The 25,560-nt window shown below is 39.7% G+C and overlaps 1 long non-coding RNA gene across 2 annotated transcripts in view; it reads right to left on the reverse strand.

Annotated features, from left to right (window-relative positions):
• LOC132395022 (uncharacterized) overlaps positions 1-25,560 on the reverse strand; it is an 86,293-nt gene that overhangs the window by 14,055 nt on the left and 46,678 nt on the right. Inside the window, exons 1-2 of one of the 2 annotated variants that reach the window (XR_009512491.1) lie at positions 6,156-6,182; positions 885-994 (exon numbers count right to left, since the gene is read on the reverse strand). This is a non-coding gene — a long non-coding RNA (uncharacterized LOC132395022). Of the gene's footprint in view, positions 1-884; positions 995-6,155; positions 6,183-25,560 lie in introns of those variants that run through there. The other variant, XR_009512490.1, reaches the window with a different exon arrangement.

Here is a 25,560-nt window from a genome sequence, read left to right on the forward strand (position 1 = left end):
GGCACTGCCTCAAGGTCAGCAGCCATCATCAAAGATCCTTGGCATCTGGGCCATGCCATCTTCTCATAGCTACCATTGGGAGGAGGTACAGAAGTTGGAAGTCCCACACCACCTGATTCAACAACACCTACTTCCCTGCAATGACGTTGTTCTTCAGCAACTAGCAAAGTGGTTAATATTACAGTTCAGCAACGCTATGACCACTTTCATTACTCTGCGCTAATATGGACTTTGTTTTATTTGTTACAATTGTGTTTTTCTTGTAAAAAAAATGTGCATAATTTATACTTATGTTTTTCACATGAATACAGCTTTTATGATGTTATATGCCCATGATGCTGCTGCAGATTTTCCACTGAACCCAACCATATATGTATCTGCTCATATGACAATAAATTTGACTTTGACTTTGAAGTCTCATGACAACATATCAAACATAGGCAAGAAAACCTTCTCTTGATTAACACCTATCATCCTTCAGAGTGCTCATTAAAAGTTGAAGCACGAAGGAACTTTATCATAGAGGCTAGATATATTTTTAAAACATCAGAGGATTAACATCTGCGAGGAACCAGTACAGAGAGATCTGTCATAAACATGTCGAATGTCAGGGAGACCTGAGGGAGCAAGTGGCCTACCCCTTCTACTATTTTCCTGTGTTTGTATATGCCTTCTGAGCTAATGAATCAGTGCTACTTTACACTGGAAGCAGCAAGGACACAGAATGTACTCCATCTGGGAGAGTTCAACCCACATAGTAACAGGGACTTGGTTGCACCACCAGTTCCAGGACTAGCTGAATCCCAAATTAAATGTTGACTAAACCTCGTCTGTAGCAGGTAGTGAGTTAACTAAACACCAAAAGATAAACTAACTTAGCTCACCAATCCGTCACTGGTAGGTGAATCTGTCCATGAAAAATTTCCAGCTGAACAAGTTTTAAGTGCTTCAACACACACAAAATGGTGGAGGAACTCAGAAGGTCAGGTAGCATCTATGAAGAAGAAAAAACAATGAACATTTCATCAGGTCTGGAAAGGAAGGGGGAAGAAACCAGAATAAGAAGGAAAAAGGAGGGGAAGGAGTACCAGCTGGCAGCTGATAGATGAAATCGGGTGAGAGGGAAGGTGGGGAAGCTGATTCATTAAGAAGTGCAGGGCATACTGACAGCAGCATCTGGCAAAATGAAAAATGAAGTGTTCATCTGGTGAAATTTTAGTGATGAATTGCTAAATCAGCACACAATATATAGAGATAAGCAGTCTCACAATCAGTGAGTCAGATCAAAACTATGCACTTCCAACATATTTAGTCATAACTGGTGGTGGACAATTAAAGGTTGGCAGAAGGTGGACACTTCACTCGGAGTGGTAAGGGTTTGGTTCATCAGGGCTTCATTGACAACAGGCAGAGGGAAGGTAAGTAGGTAAATTCATTCCTAACCTCTTATTTCTTATTTAACTCTTGAGAGAATGGGGCGAGGGTATGAGTACAGAGCCACTGTTCTGTTCTGGGAGTCAGATGTGGGAATTCCGGAAGACTACCAGCCTCCCCATTGGCCACATCTGCACCAGGTGCATTGAGATGCACCTCCTTAGAGACCATGATAAGGAACTGGAGCTGCAGCTCAATGACCTTTGGCTTCTTGGAGAAAGTGAGGCAGTGATGGATGGGAGCTACAAGGAGGAAGAACCCCAAGGCTACAGGACACAGATAAGCAGGTGGCTGTCAGGAGAGCAGTAGAGGGAAGGGAGAACATCAGATAATGGAGAGCACCTCTGTGGCTGCCTCTCTTGGCAGTAAGTACTCCATTTTGAGTACTGTTAGGGGTGAAGGGGAAAGACCTACCTGAGGGAAGCAAGAGCCTTTAGTTCCGAGTCTGGCCCTGTGGCTCAGAAGGGTAGGGAACTGAAGAGGATGGCAGCACTAATAAAGGAATCTATAGTTAGAGGGGCAGACAGGTGATTCTGTAGACGCAAAAAAGAAACACAGATGGCAGTTTGCCTCATGGGTGCCAGGGTCTGCAATGTTTCTGAACGTGTCCAGAATGTCTTGAAAATGGAGGATGAGCAGCCAGAAGTTGTGGTACTTATTGGTGTCAATGACATAGAGAGAAAACAGAATACAGGGAGTTAGGAAGGAAGCAGAGAAGCAGGACTTCCCAAGTAGTAACCTTGTGATAAAATAAGTCAAAATCAGCATGGTTTCTGTAAAGGGAAATCTTGTCTGACTAACCTGTTAGAGTTTTTTGAAGAAGTAACAAGCAGGGTGCATAAAGGAGAAGTAGTGGATGTCATTTACTTAGATTTTCAGAAGGCATTTGATAAGCCGCCACACACAAGGCTGCTTAACAATATAAAATTCTATGGCGTTACAGCAAAGATATTGGCATGGATAGAGGAATGGCTGGCAGGCATGAGGCAGCAAATGGAATTAAAGGGGACCTTTTCTGGTTGACTGCCAGTGACTAGTGGTGTTCCTCAGGTGTCAGTATTGGGACCACTACTTTTCACATTGTTTGTCAATGATTTGGATAATAGGATTGATGGCTTTGTGGCAAAGTTTGCGGATGTTACGAAGATAGGTGGAGGGGAAGATTGTGCTGAGAAAGCAATGCAATTGCAGCAAGACTTTGACGAATTGGAAGAATGGGCAAAAAAGTGGCAAATGGAATACAGTGGGGACGGGGGGGGGGGTGGATATCTCATTGAAATCAACTGAACATTGAAAACTAGATCGGGTGGATGTGGAGAGGATGCTTCCTATGGTGGGGGTATCCAGAACTAGATGGCACAGCCTTAAAAGTGAGGGGCATCCTTTTAGAATGGAGACAAGGAGGAACTTTTTTATCCAGAGTGGTGAATTTGTGAAATGCTCTGCCACAGACTACAGTGGAGGCCAGTCTGTAGATATATTTAAGGTGGAAGTTGATAGTTTCCTGCTCAGTCAGGGCATCATAGGATATGGTGAGAAGGCAAGTTGAGTTTGGGATCTGGGATCAGCCATGATGGAATGGCGGATCCGACTCAATGGGCTGAATGTCCTCATTCTGCTCCTATGTCTTATTGTCTAAATAATTCCCTCTATTAAGACAATAAGACAGAGCAGCGTAAATCAACCAGGTGGAACGCATGGTGGAAACCTGCATCAAGGAACACAGGAGATATTAACCCATTTGGGTTAACCGGAGAAATCAGCGGTAGCAGAACATTGCATTTGCAATGGCCATAAGATTGACCGACGGCACAAAACTGTGCCACGTCAGTGGGTTTTGGGACTGCCTGGGGAAGGAAGCCTTTGAAATAAAACTAGAGAAATAGAATTTTAACAAAGATGAAGGTCTCACTCTAAATATGAAACATCCTGACTTCATCATCGGGAGACCACAATCAACATGCATTGCCGATAATAATCACTCTTCACTTAGCCATTCTTAGGTTTTAGCCACTGCTCTACAATCTCTACACTCATGACTGTGTGGCTTAGGCACAGCTTAAATGTCCCCTATAAACTTGCCCATAACGTCACTGTTGTTGTCAGAATCTGAAATGGCTGTGAGGAGGGGTGCAGGAATGAAATAGTTAAGCAAGTTGAGTGGAGTCACAACATCATTCTTGCACTCAACATCAGCAAGACAAAGGCACTGATTGTAGAATTCAGGAAAGGGAGGTCAAAGAATACAAACCAGGATTTATTGACGGTTCGGTGGCAGAAATGATGAGCAGTTTCCAGTTCTACAGTATTGACACAATCATGGAAAAGCACACCAGCAATTATATTGCATTAGCAGTTTGAGGATATTTAGTCTGTCAGCAAAGGCTAGCAAATTTCTACCAATATTCAGATTTGTGTATATTTCAATGCAAGGAGTATTGTAGGAAAGGTGGATGGGTTTGATGCACAGATCAGCAGGTGGAATTATGACATTGTAGCCATTGTGAAACTTAGTTTCAGGAGGGGTAGGACTGACAGCTCAATGTCCAGTGTTCTGTCCACATAATAGAGCATATTATGTCCACATAATAGAGCAGGAGGGATTAAAGTGCGTGGGGTGGCGTTATTAGTCAAGGAAAATATCATGCCAGTGCTCAGATAGGACAGGATGGAGTGCTCATCTACTGAAGCAATTTGGGCAGAAGTGAGGAAGAAGAAAGGGATGACCACATTAATGGGATTATACTATAAACCACTCAACAGTCTGCAAGATTCAGAGGAACACATTTTGTAGAGAGATCACAGACTGTTGCTAGAAACATGAAGTTGTGACAGCATGTGATTTCAACTTTCTACATACTGTATTGATTGAGACATGCTGTAAAAGGGCTGGTTGAGAAAGAGTTTGCCAAATGTATTCAGGGCAGTTTCTTTAATCAGTACATAAATATTCTAACTAGAAAAAATGTGATACTAAATCTCCTATTAGGGAATGAGAGAGGGAATGTGACAGAAGTTTGTGTAAAGGAACACTCTGTATCAAGTGATCATAATACAATTAGTTTCAAGATAACTATGGAGAAGAATACGTCTGGTCCTTGGGTTGAAATTCTAAATTGGAGGAAGGCCAAGTTTGATAGTATCAGAAAGGATCTGGCAAGTGTGGATTGGAACAGGTTTTTTTCTGGCATAGGTGTACTTGGTAAATGGGAGGCATTCAAAAGTGGCATTTTGCGTGTAAGAGTTTGTATGTTCCTGTCAGAATTAAAGGCAGGATAACAGGCTTAGGGAACCTTGGTATTTGAAAGAAACCGAGGTCTAGTTAAGAAAAAGAATGAGGACCATAGCAGGTTCAGGGAGGGAGGAGCAAATGAGATATTTGAGAAGGATAAGAAATGCAAGAGGACACTTAAGAAGGAAATCAGGAGGGCTAAAAGAAGATATAAGGCTATTCTAGCAGACAAGGTGAAGGAGAATCACGAGGGCTTCTAGAGATATATTAGGAGCAAATGGATAGCAAAGGTCAAAATTCACCCTCTAGAAGATGACAGTGGTCATCTATGCATGGAGCTGCAAGAGATGGAAAGATCTTAAATGTATTTTTTGCATCTGTGTTTAATTAGGAGACATAAACAGAGTCTACAAAAGTGAGGCAAAGCAGCAGTAAGTCATGGACCATATGCAGATTATAGAGGAGGAGGTGTTTGCTGTCTTGAGGAAAATTAGGGTCAATAAATCCACAAGGTTAGAATGTTCAATTTCAACAATGAAGAGAGATTTGGATTAGTATATGGATGGGAGGAGTATGGAGGGCTATGGTCCGGGTGTAGTTCAACGAGATTAGGCATCATGGATGAGATGGACCAAAGGGTCTGTTTCTGTGCTGTAGTGTTCTTTGACTCTGATTCATGTATTACTTTCTTGACTTTTGATTTTTTTTCAGTGATGACCAATTAAGGTGAATATTTATGTGTCCTCTTCCTCTATGTAATTTCAATGGGACAGACACAGAATATCCCATTGCCAATGACCAGTTTCACAAATATTGAAGAATCAGTTGAAATTAAGTTGTGAATAGGTTTTATTTCCTAAAGGATGGCTCTCAATTTAATTAATCCATAATTTTGTAACACCAGAATAATCCCTGTTGTATTATACCAATAATAAAATATGCACCAGTTACATGCTTTGATTGTTTTCACAGGAATTCCTCACCACCTGACATCTATCACTAAGGGCAGCACAGGAACACCAATGCCTTCACATTCCTCTCATGTCAAACATTAGCCTGACTTGGAAATCTATCATTGTTTATCAAGGGCATCCATGAATGGGTGATAAATTCCAGACTTGCTAGTAATACCCATATGCCAAAAATAAATAAATAAACAAATCATGGATTACAAGAAATAACACTCCCTGTATCATCTACCAACTTTATCAACATCTGGGAGAATTCAAGAGAGAATGAGGAAAACATTTGAACAACCACTACCATTCTTCATAATATGGAAATGGAGTGCAATAAGATCTTTGGCAAAGTACACCTAAATGGAAAGTGAGGGTTTTATCTGAAGATGTACCAGGATCTCAATTATATTAACAAGTAAGATTGTCAATATCAGTGTAATCTACAGACTGTGCAGAGCTGCAGGGAAGATGAAAGCAAATGTAATCATAACAAAAAAGGATAAATTACCCCTGAGCTGAATTGCACATACCTCATAACCACAGCAGAGAAATGAAAGGATTGAAGATTCAGTAAATAAGATGAAATTGTGCTTTGAAAATCTAGAAGATATAATAGATGAAGCATGGGGTTGTGACTAAAGTGATGACAAGCAAATTTAACTGGGAGAATACGTTTACAAAAGAACATTATAAACATAAGAAATTTGGCAGATTCTAGAAATTCAAAGCAACACACACAAAATGCTGGAGGAACTCAGCAGGTCAGGCAACATCCATGGAAATGAATACATAGTTGATGTTTTGAGCCAAAATCCTTCTTTAGAACTGTTAAAGTTGTTCTATCAGGAGACATATAATGAAGAGCAAAATCCATTATTATTACCATTCTCACTCATGACAGACTATGGTCCTAAATAGAATTGGCTCTATATCAATAAATTACGCAGTGGTGATCTGAATGGAGCAATTTTCTGTTCATCTATGAACATCTATATTTTTATTCTTAATTTAGATCCATTGTAGGTTCAAATGTAGAGAAAATGAAGTTCATCAGGTTTTGGTATGCCAAAATGGAGTTTCATTTTATGCTATCACCCTCAAGAAACATTTGAACTTGGTCAAAATGAGTTTGAAATGGCAAAAGAGGGTTTATAACTAAAAGTGGCTTTAAAAAGAGACCTCTTAAAAAGAGCATTTCCCAATGTAACCAACATTCGGAAAGGAGATTGAGATCTTAAAGGCTCAGTCTTCATAGCAGTCAAATACAGCAATACATACTAAGGAGGAAACAGGGTGCAAGAAAGAGACCCATGATTGTCTGAGAGAAATATAGAAGTCTTGATCAATTAAATATTTGCTAGGACGAAGGTCTGAGTGCCAGGAGGGCAAGAATACCAAATGTAAAGAGACAGTATATTTTAATGGATAGACCCTTAGCAATGCTGATGTGCAGATGGAGCTTGAGATCCTAGATTCATAGCTCTCTGAAAGTGGCTACATGTGTTGATAGCGTGGTTAAGAAGGCATTTGGCATATTTGCCTTTATTAGTTGAGGAGGTGAGTTTAAGAGTTGGGAAGTTACGTTGCACAATTAGGCTATGGCTAGAGTATTGCATTCAGTTCTGGTTAGCTATCACAGGGAGGATGGAAAGGGTGTAGAAGAGGTTTACCAAGATCTTGCCTGGATTATACAGCATATTCTATCAGAAGGAGTTGGACAAACTTAGGATGGTTTCTCTGGAACAGCAGAAGTTGAGGAGAGATCTGATGGAAGTTTATAAGATTATGAGGGGTATAAATATAATAGATAGCCAATAATGTTTTCTCAGGGTTGGCTGAGAATATGTTCGACACAGCATTGTAGGCTGAAGGGCTGTATTATGCTATAGGCTTTCTATGTTTCTATGAAATGTCTAATATGCATTTAAGGTGAGATGGGATAAGGAGGTGTGTGGGACAAATGTTCTTACACAGAGAGTGTTGGATGCTTGGAATGCACTGCAGAAGTGATGGTGGAGGCAAAATGATAGGGAGACTCAGGAAGCTTAGATAGGCACATAAATGTGTAATAAATTAAAGGATATGTACTTTGTGTAGATCAAAGTGATTAGTTTAGTTGGACATTTACTTACTAATTTTATTCATTCAGTGCATAACAGTGAGCTAAAGATCCTGTTCCTGTGCTGTTCTGTTTTCTAGGATACACATCTGGGACACCATGAGAAGAGTTTGGCTGAACATCACTTTTATTGCCTCCTCCATGAATGGGCTAGTTCATTGAATGACCTTAAGTAGACAATATTGGTAGAAATATTATGAAAACACAAGAAATGTTGAGGGCAGCATACCACTGGGGAAAAAAACTGCTATATTAAAGAGATATCAGCACACAAAATACCGCAACATGAAATACATCCAGGACATGTCTTTGCTCATGTCCATCAGAATCCATGAACCCTAACTTGGTATTTATCTTTTATACCATTCATTTATTTTTCTTGCTCTTCAATAATTTTTATGTCTGCTGCCACAAAACAACAAATTTTGTAACAAATTTCAGTGATAATAAACTTTGTTCAGATTCTTAATATGATACTGATCTTTAGCCCCTCAAATGTCACTCTCTCCTTCATGAATCTCTAATACTGAACAACATCCTCAACCAACCCACTCCATGTTCATACAGAAGTCTAGCAGTCAGCAACGTGGTCTGAAGCCAGGTCAGCTCCTCCGAACCCAAGCTGGTCTCCCCGGCATCCGGACTGGATCCTGTGATGCCCAGGTGGACTCCTCCAGTATCCTGTCTGGCTCCTCCAATATCCCGATCCGATATCCCAACTGGCTCTTTTGACATCTTGGCCGACCCCTTCGACACCTCGGCTGGCTCTGCTGCTGACACCAGTCCAGCTACTCCGATCAACGAGTGGCTCACTGTTGAAGTAGCCCTGCAGTACCCAAATTTCTTGGAGTAGAATTGTGTTTTTGATCTTAAAAAACAAATTTTACAAAGAAAAAGCACCTTTGGTTGGCCCCAGAGAGGACACTGGATTTGTATGCACCACCATCTTATCGAAATTCTACAAGATCATTACAGTGACACACCTTGAGAATGCGTGCTTAGTCCACTATTCTATTCTCTCTCTTCAAGTATGACTGTGAGGCTAGGCACAGCCCAAATGCTATCTATAAATTTACCAATGACACAAATATTGTTGGCAACATCTCAGATAGTGATGAAGAGGTGTTCTATGTGTCTCTAGCCTACAATGCAAGCTTCTCAAGTCCATATTCTGAGCTTCACTAGTTTCCGTTCAAGCCTTTTTCTAGGTCTCAAGGTTTTTCCAGGTCTGAGTATCCGGGTCAAAGCATCCCCTGTTCTCACGCTTCTCAAGGTTCCCACGTTCTCAAGTTTCTCAAGCATCTCAAGGCTGCCAAGGTTCTTAAGATAATCAGGTTTCCCATGGAACACCAGTTTTCCCATTTTTATTAAATGTTTCTCCTCTCATGAGCTTCGCAAGTCTTTCTAGAGGTTTCAAAGTATCTCTCAAGTTCCAAGGTCCCTCACAGGTTCCCCAGGTCTCTTTTGAGTTTCAGACCTCCATGGGCAGTCAGGTGCAGGCCATAGGGAGAGGGTTCTGTAGTGAGCTCTTTGTAATGCGGCTCCTGGTGCTTTATTTTTAAACTTGTTAAGTTTATTTTCATAGGCTCGGGGATATTGTGTACATATATTAATTAAACAGATGCCTGATTAGCACTAATCCTGGGGTTCTGGTTTTGAGAATGATATGTCTCACATTGACACTCGACTAAGCCACTGTTGTTCCATTAGAATTCGTATGAATAAACTCTAATTGTCTGTCTTTCCTCCACATGGGGTCCGATGTTGCCAGTGCATACTGTGACAGCCATTGTTAATCGTCAGCAAGGAGATGCTATTTCTGATTTGCAAAGTTTGTGGTTTGTGAAGAAGTCAATAATCCATGTGCAGAGGGAGGTACAGAGACACAGGTTTTGGAGCTGCACATTTATTCCTTCTACCTGCGCACATGATCATACACATCCCTACTTCTTTACTATTACTTAGCCACTTCTTTATCCTTTAGCCCTATCTGTCTAAGTCCTTCTGCAGAGTCAGTGCTTGCTCAATGCTATCTGCCCCTCCATCTATCTTCATATCATCCACAAACTTGGCCACAAAGCCATCCATTCCCTTATCTAAGTCATTGACATACAATGTGAAAAGAAGCAGTCCCAACAATGACCCCTGTGGAATATCACTAGTCACTGGCAGCCAAGCAGAAAAGTTACACTTTTTGGTTCCTCTCAGTCTCCTGATCTTCTATGCATGCTAGTATCTTTGCGGTAATACCATGGGCTCTTATGTTGTTTAGCATGTACCGCACCTTGTCAAAGGCCTTTTGAAGATCCAAGTATACAATATCCAGTGATTTTCCTTCACCTATCCTACTTGTTATTTCCTCAAGGATTCCAATGGATTTCTCAGGCCAGTTTTTTCCTTAAGGAAACATTGCTGACATTGGCCTATTTTATCATGTGCCTCCAACATGACACCTCATCCTTAACAATTGACTCCAACATCTTCCCAACCACTAAGGTCAGGATAACTGGTCTATAATCTCCTTTCTTCTGCTTGCCTCCCTTCTTGAAGAGTGGAGTGACATTTGTAATTTTCTAGTCTTCCAAAACCGTACCAGAGTCTAGCGACTCTTGAAAGATCATTACTAATGCCTCCACAATCTTTTCAGATACCTCAGTCAGAATCCTGGGGCATATTTCAACTAGTCCAGATGACTAATCTACCTTCAAACCTTTCAGCTTCCCAATCTCCTTTTTCCTAGTAATCGCAATTGTACTCACTTCTGCCCCCATACACTCACAAATTTCTGGCAAACTGCTAGTGTCTTCCACAGTGAAGAATGACACAAAATGCCTATTAAATTCATCATCAATTACTGCCTCTCCAGCCTCACTTTCTATCAGTCCTATATCCACTCTTGCCTCTCTTTAACTCTTAATATATCTGAAAAAATCTTCTGGTATGCTCTTTTATATAATTGGCTATCTTACCATCATGTTTCATCTTTTCTCTCCTTGTTGAATTTTTTAATTGCTGTCTGTTGGTTTTTAAAGCTTCCTAATCCTCTAGCTTCCCACTATATTTTGTGATAGCATGTTTTCTCTTTTGCTTTTATGCTGTCTTTGACTCCCCTTGTCAGCCACTGTTGCCTCATCCTCCCTTTGAATACTTCTTCATCTTTGGTATGTGTCTGTCTTGTGCCTTTGTTATTCTGGCAGCATTCTTGTTAGAGCCCCCTTTCATCAGCTTTGGTCAGCTCCTCTCTCATGCCCCCATAATTCCCTTTATTCTACTGTAATATTGATACATCTGATTTCAGTTTCTCCTTCTTAAACTGCTGGGTGAAACCTATCATATCATGACCTAAGTATTTCTTTACCTTAAGCTCCCTAATCAAATCTAGTTCAATAGACGACACCCAGTCTAGAATTGCCTTTCCCTCGTGGGCTCAACCATAAGTTACTCTAAACAGTCATCTTGTAGGCGTTCTACAATTTCCTCCTTTGGGATCCAGCTCCAAGCTAATTTTCCCAATCTGCCTGTGTATTGAAATCATCCATAACTATCATAATATTGCCCTTTTTATATGCCCTTTCTATCTTCCATTCTAATGTGTACCCCACATCCTGGCTACTGTTCAGATGCCTGTATACAAGTCCTACCATGGTCTTTTTACCTTTCCTTAACTCTACCCACAAGGATTCTACACTTTCTGATCCTCTGTCACCTCTTCCAAAGATCTGATTTCATTTCTTACCAATAGAACCACCCCACCCTCTCTGCCTATCTGCCTGTCCTTTTGATACAATATGCATCCATGGATGTTAAGCTCCCAATTAAGACATAGGAGCAGAATTAGGCCATCTGGCCCAACTTCTTTGAGCCTCGACACTGCGATGCCCACAACATTATTCCTGCCAATCCATAACTACGCTACCTTATTCCATATCCTTCAGGCATTCAAATATAACACATTCAATCCTGCGTTCTGCCAGGTGGTGGCATAGTGGCATCTATACCAGACTTCAAAGCAAGTGGTACCAGTTTCAAATCTGGCTGGTTCCTTACACACTTTCCATCCTTGCTGGGTTGAGCATCGAGCTAGCAACTCGGCTTCTTAAAAATCAGACAAAAATGCTAAAGAAATGGCAAGTTTGTCACCCAATGTGCCACAGGGCATGAAAAGGAACAACAACAGTTCTGTATACATACCCTTTTCAATTTTTCTCCCATGTTACACTTCAACTTATCCCACTGACTAAAATTTTGCCCCATCATCTGACTTTCCTTCTCACAGTCTCACTTTACACTGCACCCATTTGTATACCAACTACCCGATCCTCAGCCCTATTTCTCTGGTCTAATTAATTTAAACCCTCTCCAACAGTTCTAGCAAATCTGCTCAAAAGGATATCAGTCCCGCTCCAATTCAGGTGTAACTTGTCCTTTTCTGTACAGGTCATTCGTTACCAAGAAGAAGTCACAATTATCTTGAAATCTGAAATCCTTCCCCTTGCACCAATTCCTCAGGCATGCATTCATCTGCCAGATCATCCTGTTCTTACCCTCAAAGGCACATGGCATAGACAGCAGTCCAGAGATTACTTGCCTGAAGGTCCTGCTTGTCAGTTTTCTACCTACAGTAACCACCTATATTCTCTCTTCAAGGCCTCATACCTATGTCGTTGATACCAATATGTACCGAGACTTCTGGATAACATACCGTCTGGGTGTCACTTTCACATCGACAGGATCTCCTGTCTGCTTCCCTGACTATGGAATACCCTGTCTCCATCGCACTCCTCTTCCCCCCCTCTTCTATTCAGAGTCACAGAAAAAGATTCAGTTCCAGGGACCTGATCACAGTGGCTTTCCTTTGTTAGGTCATTCCTTCCCAACAGTATCCAAAACGGCTTACCTGTTTTTAAGGGGATTAGCCACAGGGATACTCTGACATGTTGGACCATGGCTTCTTCATCTGTTACAATGAGACCACTCTCAGGCTGGAGGAGCAAAATCTCATTTTCCATTTTCCATTTAATGGCATAAACATTGATTTCTCCAAGTTCTGGTAAGTTTTTTCACCCTCCCGCTTCCCTCTTCTTCAATTCCCCACTCTTACCTCTTCTCACATCCCCCGGATCCCCTCCTCCTTCCCTTTCTCCCATGGTCCACTCTCCTCTCCTATTAGATTCCTTCTTCTCCAGCCCTTTACATTTATCACCTATCACCTTCAAGCTTCTTACTTTTTACCCCTTCCTCACCCACCTGGCTTTAAGTATCACCTTCTAGCTTGACCACCTTCCCCCCTAGCCACCTTATTATTCTGGCATCTTCTCCCTTCCTTTCTTGTCTTGATTAGGGGTCTTGGCTCAAACTGCCAGCAGTTTATTCATTTGCACTGACCTACTGAGTTCCTCCAGCATTTTCTGTGTGTTGCTCAATGTTTCCAGCATCCAGGGTTTGTTAGTAAAACCTGTTTGTTCTTTTGCTGTACAAGAATGATTGTTTATCACAATAGGAAAATTCAAAATCACACCAGAAAAATGGTACTAATGCCAATAAAAATTCCATCAGTCAGGATTTTATTCTACCGTTTCTAAGACTTTCATGAAATGTGCATTGTACTCTAGATCAAGACTTTTTAAAAATCCTGGACCCTTTTTACTTTGAGTTTCTAAACTGTAATTTTTACTTCATTATCACCAAGTCCAAATCTTTGAACTCACTACGCCATAATGCTTTCAAATTACCTTTACCAGAAATATACAACTTTTCAAGAAATTGTTTCTTCGTTATCATCAGTCAAGGGAAGTTATGGATGGTTAATGCTGGATTCATCAGCAATGAACTGGTCCCAAAAAGTTATTAAAAAAATTAAGTCAATATAATTTTGAACAGTTCACTCTACCTTGTAAGTAAATTGTTTATTTATAAAGAAATGTGATCATGTTTTCCAGTTAAATATCCTCATTGGTAATGATGTTTTCACTAGAAGTGTCCTCAACTTTTAAGCACCATTGCCAAAGGTTTATAGGAGGGAGTATGCTGATAAAGCTGAAAGATGAGAGTTGGCTGGATAATTATACCAACACCAAAGGGAGTTCTGTCCTTGACAAAACAGGAGTCAATTGTTCCTTATATTCAAGGCTGTGAAAATAATAATAAAATGATGATGTTGCTTGTTCCAGACTCGGTGAAAATGTTCATGCAGTAATTCAGTAATTAAACATATACTATCATATCTAACAAGTAGATGTAAAGAAATGGCAGGAATAAATAAAACTGAGACAATGTTGGATTTTATGAAGGAGTAAATTATAGAGCAGGTTCTTACATCTGCACAATCAGGAAGTTGCTGCTAAAGCTACCCTCAGATGTCTGCAGAATCGTGAAAGACTTAGCAACCACTCCATCAGACTACTACTAACCATGTGAATCTTTAATAGCAAATCTTTCAAAGCAGCCTTCAGGAATGAAGATTTACTTTTACAGGGTCTAATTCCTTCAGGTTGTAATTATTCTTGGAGAATTAAAAAGATGAAAATACTTTTAAAAATTTCACTATTTTATCTTGCTCTTTGCCTCTGAACTCCATATTTCTTTCCATTCTTTTTCTATTTAAATCCAAGACTTTACAATATATTGTATTTCCTAAGTTGCATTTCCTCACTGACACAGTGAGGATACTTTACCGTGTGATCCATCATTGCCTATACAATGAGTTTTATTTAATCAAAGTGTACCACTTAATTGTTAAAAGAGTAAATACAAACCATTTGAGCACAGGCTTATTTAACAATCTTTCTTAACAATAAACAGGTGAAAAAGAGTAGACAAGCCTTGCTGAATATTACACAGTTGTAGGATCAGTGACTCAGACACAGGCCCTTCACCATATGGAGATTTCACCAACCTTTAACACTGATCCACAGTAATCACACACTAATCCCATTTTATTGTCTCCTCACTCCCATCAATTCCTACTGTTTTATGCTCTTAACCCAGAAATTAAGGGCAAGTTACAATTAACTTATACCTTTAGGATGTGGAAGGAAACAAAAATACTACACGACGTGCTGAGGGGGAGAATGCGCAAACCCTACAGAAGGAGCACTGGAGGTCAGGGCTGAATCATGCTGCTTGCAGCCAATCTACAAATATTGCAAATTGAATATAACATTCAATTCTGTTTGAAGTATATTCTATTTCCAATATTAACTTACTGATCCAAAGGAGCTTTTGAGACAAATTTGAAGAAAAATTTTCCGTGCTTTTCGTAAATATCAGATCGTAACTACCAAACTGACTAAACAGTAGACTGCATAAGATTCATTAGATTCGCAATCATTAGGTTAGAGTTATACAGCATGCTTTTCAGTCCAACTCATGTACAGCAAACAAGATGCCTATCTACACTAATACCTTGTGTTTGACCAATTCACAGCACCTATCCAAACATATATTAGTAGAAGTAATTGCATCTGCTTTTACTATAAGTCCATAAGACAAAGGAGCAGAAGTTGGCCATTTGGCCCATTGAGTCTGCTCCGCCATTTCATCATGAGCTGATCCAATCTCCCCTTTAGTCCCATTTCCCCCGTCTTCTCACCGTAACCTTTGATGCCCTGACTTCTCAGATACCTATTAATCTCTGCCTTAAGTACACCCAATGCCTTGGCTTCCACTGCCGCTCGTGGCAACAAATTCCATAGATTCACCACCCTCTGGCTAACAAAATTTTTTTTGCATCTCTGTTCTGAATGGGTGCCCTGTAATCCTCAAGTCATTTCCACTCGTACTAGATTCCCCCACCATGGGAAACAACTTTGCCACATCCACTCTGTCCATGCCTTTCAACATTCAAAATGTTTCTATGAGATCCCCCCTCATTCTTGTAAACTTACAGTCTAAGAGCGGTCAAACATTCCTCATATGTTAATCCTCTCATTCCCAGAATCGTTCTAGTGAATCTTCTCTGAACCCTCTCCAATGTCAGCACATCCTTTCTTAAATAAGGAGCCCAAAATTGCACATGGTATTCCAAGTGAGGTCTTAACAGAGCCTTATAGAGCCTCAACATCACATCCCTGCTCCTATACTCTATTCCTCTAGAAATGAATGTCAATATTGCATTCGCCTTCTTCACCACCTACTCAACCTGGAGGTTAACCTTAAGGGTAACCATGAGGACTCCCAAGTCTTGTTGCATCTCAGAACTTAGAATTCTGTCCCCATTTAGATAATAGTCTGTCCATTTATTTCTTCTACCAAAGTGCATGTACCAAAGTACCAAACCTTCCAACATTGTAATTCATTTGCCACTTCTTTGCCCATTCCCCCAATCTATCTAAGTCTCTCTGCAGACTCTCGGTTTCCTCAGCACTACCGGCCCCTCCACCTATCCTTGTATCATCAGCAAACTTAGCCACAAAGCCATCTAATCCATAATCCAAATTGTTGATACACAACGTAAAAAGAAGCGGCCCCAACACAGATCTCTGTGGAACACCACTGGTAACCAGCAGCCAACCAGAATGGGATCCCTTTATTCCGACTCTCTGTTTCCTGCCAACCAACGCTCTATCCATGTATGTAACTTTCCCGCAGCTATCTCCTCTGGCAGCTTGTTCCATACACTCATCCATGAGATAAAAAGCTGCCCCTCAGATTTCAGATCTTTCTCGTCTCTCCATTCACCTTTGCCCTCTAGTTTGAAGCTATCCGACCCTGGGAAAAGTTTGTGATCTATATATGCCCTTCATAATTATATAAATCTCTATAGGGCCTCTCACAACCTTCTTTATTCAAGAGGAAACGATCCCAGCCTACCCAATTTCTCCGTAGCTTTCAAGCCCTCCAGTGTCAGCAACATTCCTGTGAATCCTTTCTTTATCCTTTTGAGCTTAATCACATCCTTCCTATAGTGTAACACCAAGATTTGCACACAATACCCCCAAGTGCAGCTGAGGCAATAACTTGTTCAACTTGACATCCCAACTACCTATAAGCAGTGCACAGATTGATGAAAGCAAGTATACTACATGCCTTCATCACTACTCTGCATACCTTTGTCACTACTTAAAGGGAACCATGAAATTATTTCCAAGAGTTTCATTGTTTTATAACACTCTTCAAGGCTCTATCATTCACTGTGTATGGCTTGGCCTTATTTAATTTTCCAAAATGCATTAGCTGGCGATTTTCTGAGTTAAGTTCCATCAGCCAAGTTCTTGTCCATTTTGCCAGCTGATCTAGATTTTGCTGTAGCTTAAGGCAACCTCTTACATTGCCCACTATACCTCCAGTTTTGTTGTCATCTATATCACTAATATTTATAAATATTCACTCCCTACCTTTTTATTCTGGCTTTTGTTCTCTTCCTTTCCAGTCCTGATAAGGATTCTTGGCCTGAGACGTTGATTGCTTATTCTCCTCCATAGCTGGTTACCTAACTAAATTCCTCCAGCATTTTGTGTTACTCACAAATTCCAGTGTCTGCAGAATCTCCTATGATCCTGATCTTTAGCTCTGTTTTCCTGGCAATCTCCCCCCTGCATTAGAGCTCAGAATAGAGTGTCTGTTTCAGAGGGTCAATATTGGCTACATAAACATTGTGGCCTGCCCAGAGTTAGTGTCCTTAGCCAAGAGAGAGGAAGGAAGTACAAGCTGGTGGGATAAAGGTAAGACCAAGTGAGGGGTGAATGTGGGTTGTGGGGGTGAAGTAAGAACCATTTAGTTAAAGGATTGTGTGGAGGCAGCATTGGTGTATCTCTCTGGTTGTATGTATTCCAGGTATAAGAGCGTGAAGTTCACTGTTGTATGATAAACCATGCATTTAGTGCCAGGTTTAATGTCTTGACCTTCAAATGCCCACTTCATCAATTAATCAAAGACTGTGCTGGCTCTTTAAAGCCTGCTGTCATTTTCACTAGTGCTTGCTGCCTTTCTCAAGAAGTGGCTACAGATAATTATGAAGTGATCCATGTTTTTTAGGAGTTTACTCTGAGTCTTTATAGTTAGAGGGCAGGGTAGTGCAATGGGGCAGTTGGTACAGGTGCTTGGTCTTACAGAGCTTCAATGCAAGGCCTATCTTCTGACATACTTGATTGAACAAGTTGACAATGTCTTGGAGCTCAGTCTCTGAGCATGGGCAAAAGAATTTACTGTTGAAATTCTATAGTTTGCAGTTTGAGATTTCGGTGACCAACCAAACTTGAATGTGAAATTGCTGTAGGTTGCACTGATGTATTGCATTACACTTAAAACTATTACTGCTCCATGGGAATTTTGTTTGAAGTGGGACAAGAACTAAGATGGAGCAAAGTTTTGGAGCTGTGACACAGCCTATTTACCACCATTTTTCACGGTTGTGAACCCCTCCGTTAGGATCATGGTTTAGATGTTGTTAAGAAGCCGATGTAAGATGGAGATGAATTTCAGTGGGTAGATGAATTTGAGGAGGGTGTTCCATGGTCCCTCCAGTCTGATGAAGTGAAAGATTTCAGTGAAGATGAAGACTGCTACTTGCAGTGGCTGGTGCTGCTTCCTCCATTTTCTTATTGTTAAATGGTGATGATATTGTGCACTCTGCCTCTGAATAAGTGGGATTCACAATGTAATTTGAAGAGCAGCTTTCCAGCCACTGGAGGAACTAAATGAGGAGGACTTACCCTGTTTCAGATATCAGAAAGACACACCTGTAGTTCCAAGGCTCAAAGTTTATTCTTTTCTTGAAGGCCTATATAGCAGTATCTCTGAGGACCTTTTGTATATCTTCTGAAATGTGGACAATGAAATTGTGACTGAACCTCTTCAATGTTGAACTCTTGTTTTTGTGTATGCTGCTTACTTCTGAGATTGGGTTATTTTTGAATTAGAATATGGCTTTCTCATCTTCATGGAAAACAAATAAAGTTGCAGATGCTTGAATCAGAAACAGAAATAAAACTTCTGGAAGGAAATCTGCCAAAGCAGCACTTGTGAGAAAAGAAACCAGATAACATTCATGTCAGTGATCCTTCCTTAGATCTAATGGAAGAGCTTAGGGCTTACGGTACTCAAACAGTGCTCATTGTGATGCTTAGTGGGTGAGGCTCAGATAAAAGATGATATAGATATTTTTTTAAACAGATCAGATGATCTGGAGGAAAGATACTGGCTGTTAAGGGAGCATTTTATAGATTTGTGGTGAGAAAATTATCTAAGAAAAATCATTAAAAAAGAAATGTACCAGAAATTGGAAAATTCAGTGTTCATTTCAGAATGATGCAGAATGTCCAGTGGGAAGATATGATGTTTTTTTTTCCTTCATTATAGTAGAGGAGGAGATCACAGAATGATGCATCAGTATAGAAGTGGGTTTGGAAACTGAAGAAGTATGCAATAGGAACCTTAGGATCACTGCTAAGTGCAGGTACCCAGCAAAGCGATCACTCAATCTACATTTGGTTCTTCCAGGGTAGAGAAAACCATGTTGTGAACATTCAATGCAGTAGACCCGATTAGAGGAAGTGCAAGTGAGCCAATCTTCTGTTCACACTCATCTTTCCCATCCACTGGCACCTTCCATGCAACCAGAGATATCCATTCACCTGTTCCACTGCCAGCATCCAGCAACCCAAACAATCACTCCAAGTGAAAACACCACTCACTTGCTCACTTCTTAGTATAGTCTACATTCTGCAACTGTTGATTTTGCAATCCAGTAGGACCCACATATTGTCTATCTATTTTTCTCCTTATTAGTTTTCCTAATGTTTCCATATTACTGTTATTCCCACAGTGTACTAAATTTACAAGATTAAAGGGAGGATTTGACTGTTCTCAATTAGTAGATATATTCAAAAACATTTGAATGAAGTAAATTTAGCTATTATTACTTCTTTCTAAGCAGATGATATTTCGAAGAATAGGAGCCTGCAGTTGCAATCAGCTCCACCTTTTTTGTAGAGTCGAAGTCAGAGGAACAGAATGTACTAAGTGAGAACAAATTTTGTTACTTATTTAGCACTAACAGCAACCACACATTTCAGCACCTAGGAGTAAAGGCATAAAGGTTAAAACATCTTTCCTTTAAATAACTATTTTGCACAAAATGTGATATAACTTTTTTCACTTTTACATACACTAGCTTTATTACAACGAAGTGACAAATAGATCTTTGAAGTAAATAAATTTAGTAATGCCACTATAAATCTGTTGATTGCTGTGGGATGGAGGAATCAAGTGACTGGTTGGTGTCTATATTTTGTTGTCTGATACAAATTAGCCTACGTATCAAATTGTCTGCTTTCAAAGAACTTCAGTTACTTAAACAAAGATTAGCATTCTTGCTGCCTTCCCTCATTTTATGAGTTATGTGGGACAGGATAATAAAATAGCTTTTCACATGATTTCTTGGCGCCTCAGAAACATCTACAGTAGTCTCTGCTGATGATTGCCCGACGCCACCAACGCTTCTGTTTTCATTGAGGGAGGATGATTCAGTACCGCTGCTGATGCAGTGCTGACTCCTAGCAGTGGGAGTATTGTACATCCTGGGTGATCTGCACCGTAGTTATCAGCAAACAATGACCTTGGCATCAGCAGAATCAGCTCCCACACTTCTGATTTTGCTGTTACCTGACAGAATATTTCTTTTGCTTGAAGTAATGCTAAATGTGACCGAAGACAAAGAAAAAAAAGCTTCAGCGACTGTAAATTTTAGTTCTCTGTATTTTTGTGTCTGCATTTGAATGAAGTTGGCACAGAAGGATAATTTGAAGCCATTAAAAGTGAGTCAAGATGAGAACTGGGATATTTATTATGATCAGGGATTTCAACATCACTTCATAGCACCTAATACAATGAGAGTTATTGAATACTAAGTTTAAGAAAGTTTTTTGATGGAAGGCAGATTTGACATCTTAATAGCTTCTCTGTCAAAGAAACTATGCTCAAGGATCTCCAGAGTAATAGCCAAATTAGCTCAAAACTTGCTGAGTCTGTTTCTGCTGTTTATCATAATAACAACAGCACGTACTAACATAATTACCACATCAGCTCTCCATCACAGCAATTCTCCCTATTCCCTATGTTACCCTTTACCCTGACAACTCTCTCATGCTCACAACATTTTGATTCTTTTGCCTCATACCTACCCAAGAAGACAGTTACAGCAGTTAATTAATCAACACACAGATCTTGGGCACAAGGGAGAACATACAAAACTCCACATACTCAGCACCTGTGGTTAGGATCAGATCTTGGTCCCTGGTGTTGTGAGGCAGCAAAACTATGCAACTGTATAGACCAGGAACTTCAATATAACAGCAAGCAGTACTTCCTAAGAGGAATATTTAAAAATGACTTTGGCATTAATACACATAAAGAACTACCAGAACAGATGAACAAAAGCTTAGTATTAGCTTGTGAGGGAGTAGCTTAAAAAAGGAAAAAAGTAGGGAGATGGAAAGGCTGAGGGAAAGGATCACAGAGCTTATGACCTGGCAGCTGAAACCACAGACGTGAGTGGTGGATCAGTCACATTCAGAGAAGGCAATACTGAAGGCATTCTGAGTATTGAGAGTGTGAAGGCAGATAGCGATTGAGGTGCTGTAGAAGGCTAAGGCCATAAATGCATATGAAAATAAGCATGGAAGTTTTAAAATCATGATCCTAATATAGTTTAAATAAAATGCTGCTAAGAGGCAATAAAATTCTATATATAATTTATGTTGGAGAGATGTCTATCCCTGAATTGGTACAATACTTGATATACATACAATAATTTATTGTAACTGGAGTCAGGCACAACTACTACAATGCTAAATTTTCAGTGTTATACGGTAGATCTCATAGCATTGGTTACTGTTTACGTACACTTGAAAGACTTGTCAAAGATGCTGTCACTCCAATTTTATGATCAAGTTGGCTTATTATCATTTTATTATCATTTTTTCCCTTCCCATTGTTGCTTTGTAATTTTGCAATCCCCAGCTGAAATCATTACTGCTTTGGTTGCTTGTGCAAGTGCATGAAATTCACAAATATTAGTATGCACACCAGTTAAAAACATTTAAACTAACATAATTAGATCAGAGGAAAAGTACTACCTATCTTTCTCTCAGCATTTACTGTCTCCATTTATTGAAATGCGGCTGTCATACTTGTACCAAATGCTTGGCAAACAAAACACTTCAGAACAGCACACAGATCTCTCACAGCTCCACGTCATTATTATCATGCGATCAGCACCACGATGAGTGAAAGGCTATGCTTGGGAGTAACTTAGTTATGTACATATCAGCCAGCAGATCTGGGTAAATCTCTGCCCATTTGTTTTCCATCTCTAACTATTTTCTCATCTTACCTTTTACAATTCAAATTATTTTTCATGCTGCAGACATTAAGACAACTGGTTTATAGTTCATTGGATTAGTTCTATTGCACATAAAAATAGCACATATTTTCAATTTATCCATTCTCTGACATCTTTCCTTTAACTATTAGTTTGGTGTATGAATACAAGCATCTGTTATTTGCTCTCTGGTTTACTTGAACAGTTTTTGCTTCCAATCCATTGACCCAAAATGTTTTCCTTCTTATTTGGCATCCTTCCCTTGATGGGCTGCTTAAATATCAGCTCAGAATATTGTGAAAATAAGAGTTTGTTCTTCATTTCTTCATGGGCCCTTAGCTCCCAGTGGAGTATAGGCCATTGATGATGACCTCCTGTCTCACTTGTTCAAAGTTGATGGTATGGTTGGAGGCCATCATTGTTTCTGTAATCCATTGCATCCACTGTACAGTGGATTGGCCATTATAGCTTCACCAGAGCCCTTTTGGCCTACCTTTCCCGTTTCCACCTCTCACTACGGGGATGTAGGGTGGACATTGAGAGGCTTGCTCTTCCTTTTCATTGCTTTTTTTAGAAGAGCTGGTATTCTCTATGGTAATGATTTTGTAGAATTATTAAATTTTAGGCACTGTAACTGTAAAACTATGACTCATTTTACATATTTACCCCATCTTATTTTCAATATTTGGTAATTGGCTGATATTTTTGTTACATGTTCATGGACAGTAGATATCACCAGAAAGACAAGAATTTCTTTCCCATTCTTTAGCAGCATCAAGGAAACAGTGGTAAACTGGCCTCTTCAACTACAACGGCACTTCTGCTAAAAATAATCTCACTGTACTATGACCAAGTGAGTTCCAAGACTTAGGTCCAGCAACAATAAATAATGGTGATTGAAGCATTTTCTGTTCAGTTTAATGACTTCCATAAATAAAACAGAATGTGTTGGAAGTACTCAGCTGATCAGACAGTGTCTTTAGTTAGAGAAAAAGAGTTAAAAGTTCAGATCAATGACAGTTCATCAGTTCTGGGTGAGTGAGAAATAAAGTATCTTTTAAATTAGAGAGGAGATGGAGCCAGTGGAGATAAGAAAGGAAATATCTCTGTTAGAAAGTAGACCAGCAGAAGTTAAATGCTATAAATAGGGCTAGTGGCAATTGTGCGAGGGTGGTTACAGTTCAGCTAATCTGTCTTGAGCAGAGATATAAAGAAAATGTAAAACAAAAGGGGGAGAAAAGTAAAGATGATAGAATTATGAGATACAAAACATAATTGCTAAATGTCTGACCCATTAGAGAAGGCTGGAAATAATACCATGTCAGGTTTCAATCTATGCAGAGCAAAAACAAAACTAATGTTACTTGTTCATCAGAGAAAAAACAAATCTAAACTTGTTGAGTTCACAGTTCTATGGACTGCAGAGTGCATAGGTGGAAGGTTAGATACTGTTCCTCATGCTTGCGTTGGCATAATTTTGGGTCCTAATGTTCTTAATCATTAGTGCAAAATTCAGAAACCTCCTCTCTAAACAGAAATGAACTTAAATTTTTGTTGCACTCGCAACAACATTCAAGATTCTCTGTTCTCTCTTCACCTTTGTGTTAGAGATTGTGGTTTGGAGAGCTAAGGGATAAACTAATCATTACAAAAGACCTAGTTTCAGATATATTCTGTAAAACACATTATCTATGTTGAGCTTTTAGTCTCTAGTAACCCTCAGTACAGTAGTGGATTAAATTGTGTAATGCCACTGACAACCAAGGGGGAAGTAAAAGGTTATTAGGTATGGTTAATGTCTGTTAAATGTGTTCAATAGATGTTGCTTACATTTGATCTTACACTCAGAGCTGGATGAGACTAAATTGCATTCACAAAGTATCTAATTGATGAAAGCCTCTGCACTTAAAGCTATCATGCAGTACAGTGTCCAGTCACAGCCCATTTCTTCCTAGTATTAAGATTAGTGAATATTACAGATAGGGGATGGAGCAGTATAGAGTATTATGAACTATTTTAAATTTGAGCTGTTACATGAACTTATAAAACCATCCTGCACATTCACTGGACAGATGAGAACTTGACGTAGCCTAAGCAGAGTGAGAGATGAGGTCCTGCAAAGTGAATATAGATATTAATGTGGGTGGTAATGGCCTCCCTCTGGTGCTCCTCCTCTCTCCTCTCCCCGCCACCTTTCAAATCTACTCCTCAGTTTTTTTCCTCCAGTCCGGCCCGAAACGTCCATAGATGCTGTCTGGCCTGATGAGTTCTTCCAGCATTTGGTGTGTGTTACATAGATAGTTAGGCAGAAGATTAAAAACAGCACAGCTAGGGTTGTGATCTCTGGACTTAGTTTAATAGTATAATAGTGAAGGTAGATGTATGGGCAGATGGCAAATTATTAAATGGCTGAAGAGCTGGTGCAGTCAGCAGAGCTATCAAGGTTAGTTAGAATAAGTCCGTTCTCTCTGGAGAGAAAAGTCAAGAGGTCTAAATGAAGCACATAGCTGGTGTCTGTTTCCAATGATAAGGACGTTTAATACTGTAGGGCATAGATTTAAGGCACGGAGGAGATTTAAAGTGGAACTGGGGGGGGGGGGGTAAATCTTCTCTCACAAGTAGTAGTTGATATCTGGAATGAGCTGCTAGAAAAGGTGCTGGAGACAAGAAGATTAATTACAACTAAGAGGCACCTGGATAGTTATTTGAAAGAACAAGGCACTGAATGATATAGATTTAATGCAGGCAAATGGGAATAGTATAGATGGGCCTGTGCAACTTTATAAATTCAGGACGTTACACTTGCTGAAACTAGAGGATCTGTACCAGTCAGAGAGAGCTATTGAACGGAGGTTTGCAATATATAAAGCCCAATCCTATCATGTATGTCCCCCCCCCCCTTTCTGATGAGTTACATGTTTCTGTACTTCTTATTCCTCCATTTATTGGCAAGTCAGTAAGTGAGAAATTGGGAGCTAAATCAATCTATTGAAATTAAAAGCAATTATTTCACTGCAGAACAAGGTTTTCGATAGTTCAAAGTCGTATCGGCTCTTGAATGTAGTCAGAGAAGGGTTAACTGCACAATTAAGACAGACATCTATTGAATTACCTTCCCTGGAATATATTTATATAATTCACATACGTGCTTAAAAAATGAGAGTCATTACCACGTAAATTAATTTGAAATCAGTTAGTAAAAAGACGACAAGTGAAGGTCAGTCATAAGAATAATTGGCTCTATGAAAAAAATGTTCTGAAGAAAACTTTTTTGTGTTTTTAAGGCTTTAGGCTAAACAGTGCTTGTTACTAATGTTCTTTACCAAGGTCAACAAAGTCTTAAAAATATAACTATTTTCAATCATTTTAAAAAATAGCTTGTGATTAGCGGTTTGTGTTTTGGAGAAATTATTATGTTTCAAATAAGCATCACTGAGCAATTGAGATTGTCCAGGAAATGGATAAGAAATGATACTTTAAGTTAAAAAGTTACATT

The sequence above is a fragment of the Hypanus sabinus genome, chromosome 6 (genome assembly GCF_030144855.1).
Source record: "Hypanus sabinus isolate sHypSab1 chromosome 6, sHypSab1.hap1, whole genome shotgun sequence".
Taxonomy (NCBI): Eukaryota; Metazoa; Chordata; class Chondrichthyes; order Myliobatiformes; family Dasyatidae; genus Hypanus; species Hypanus sabinus.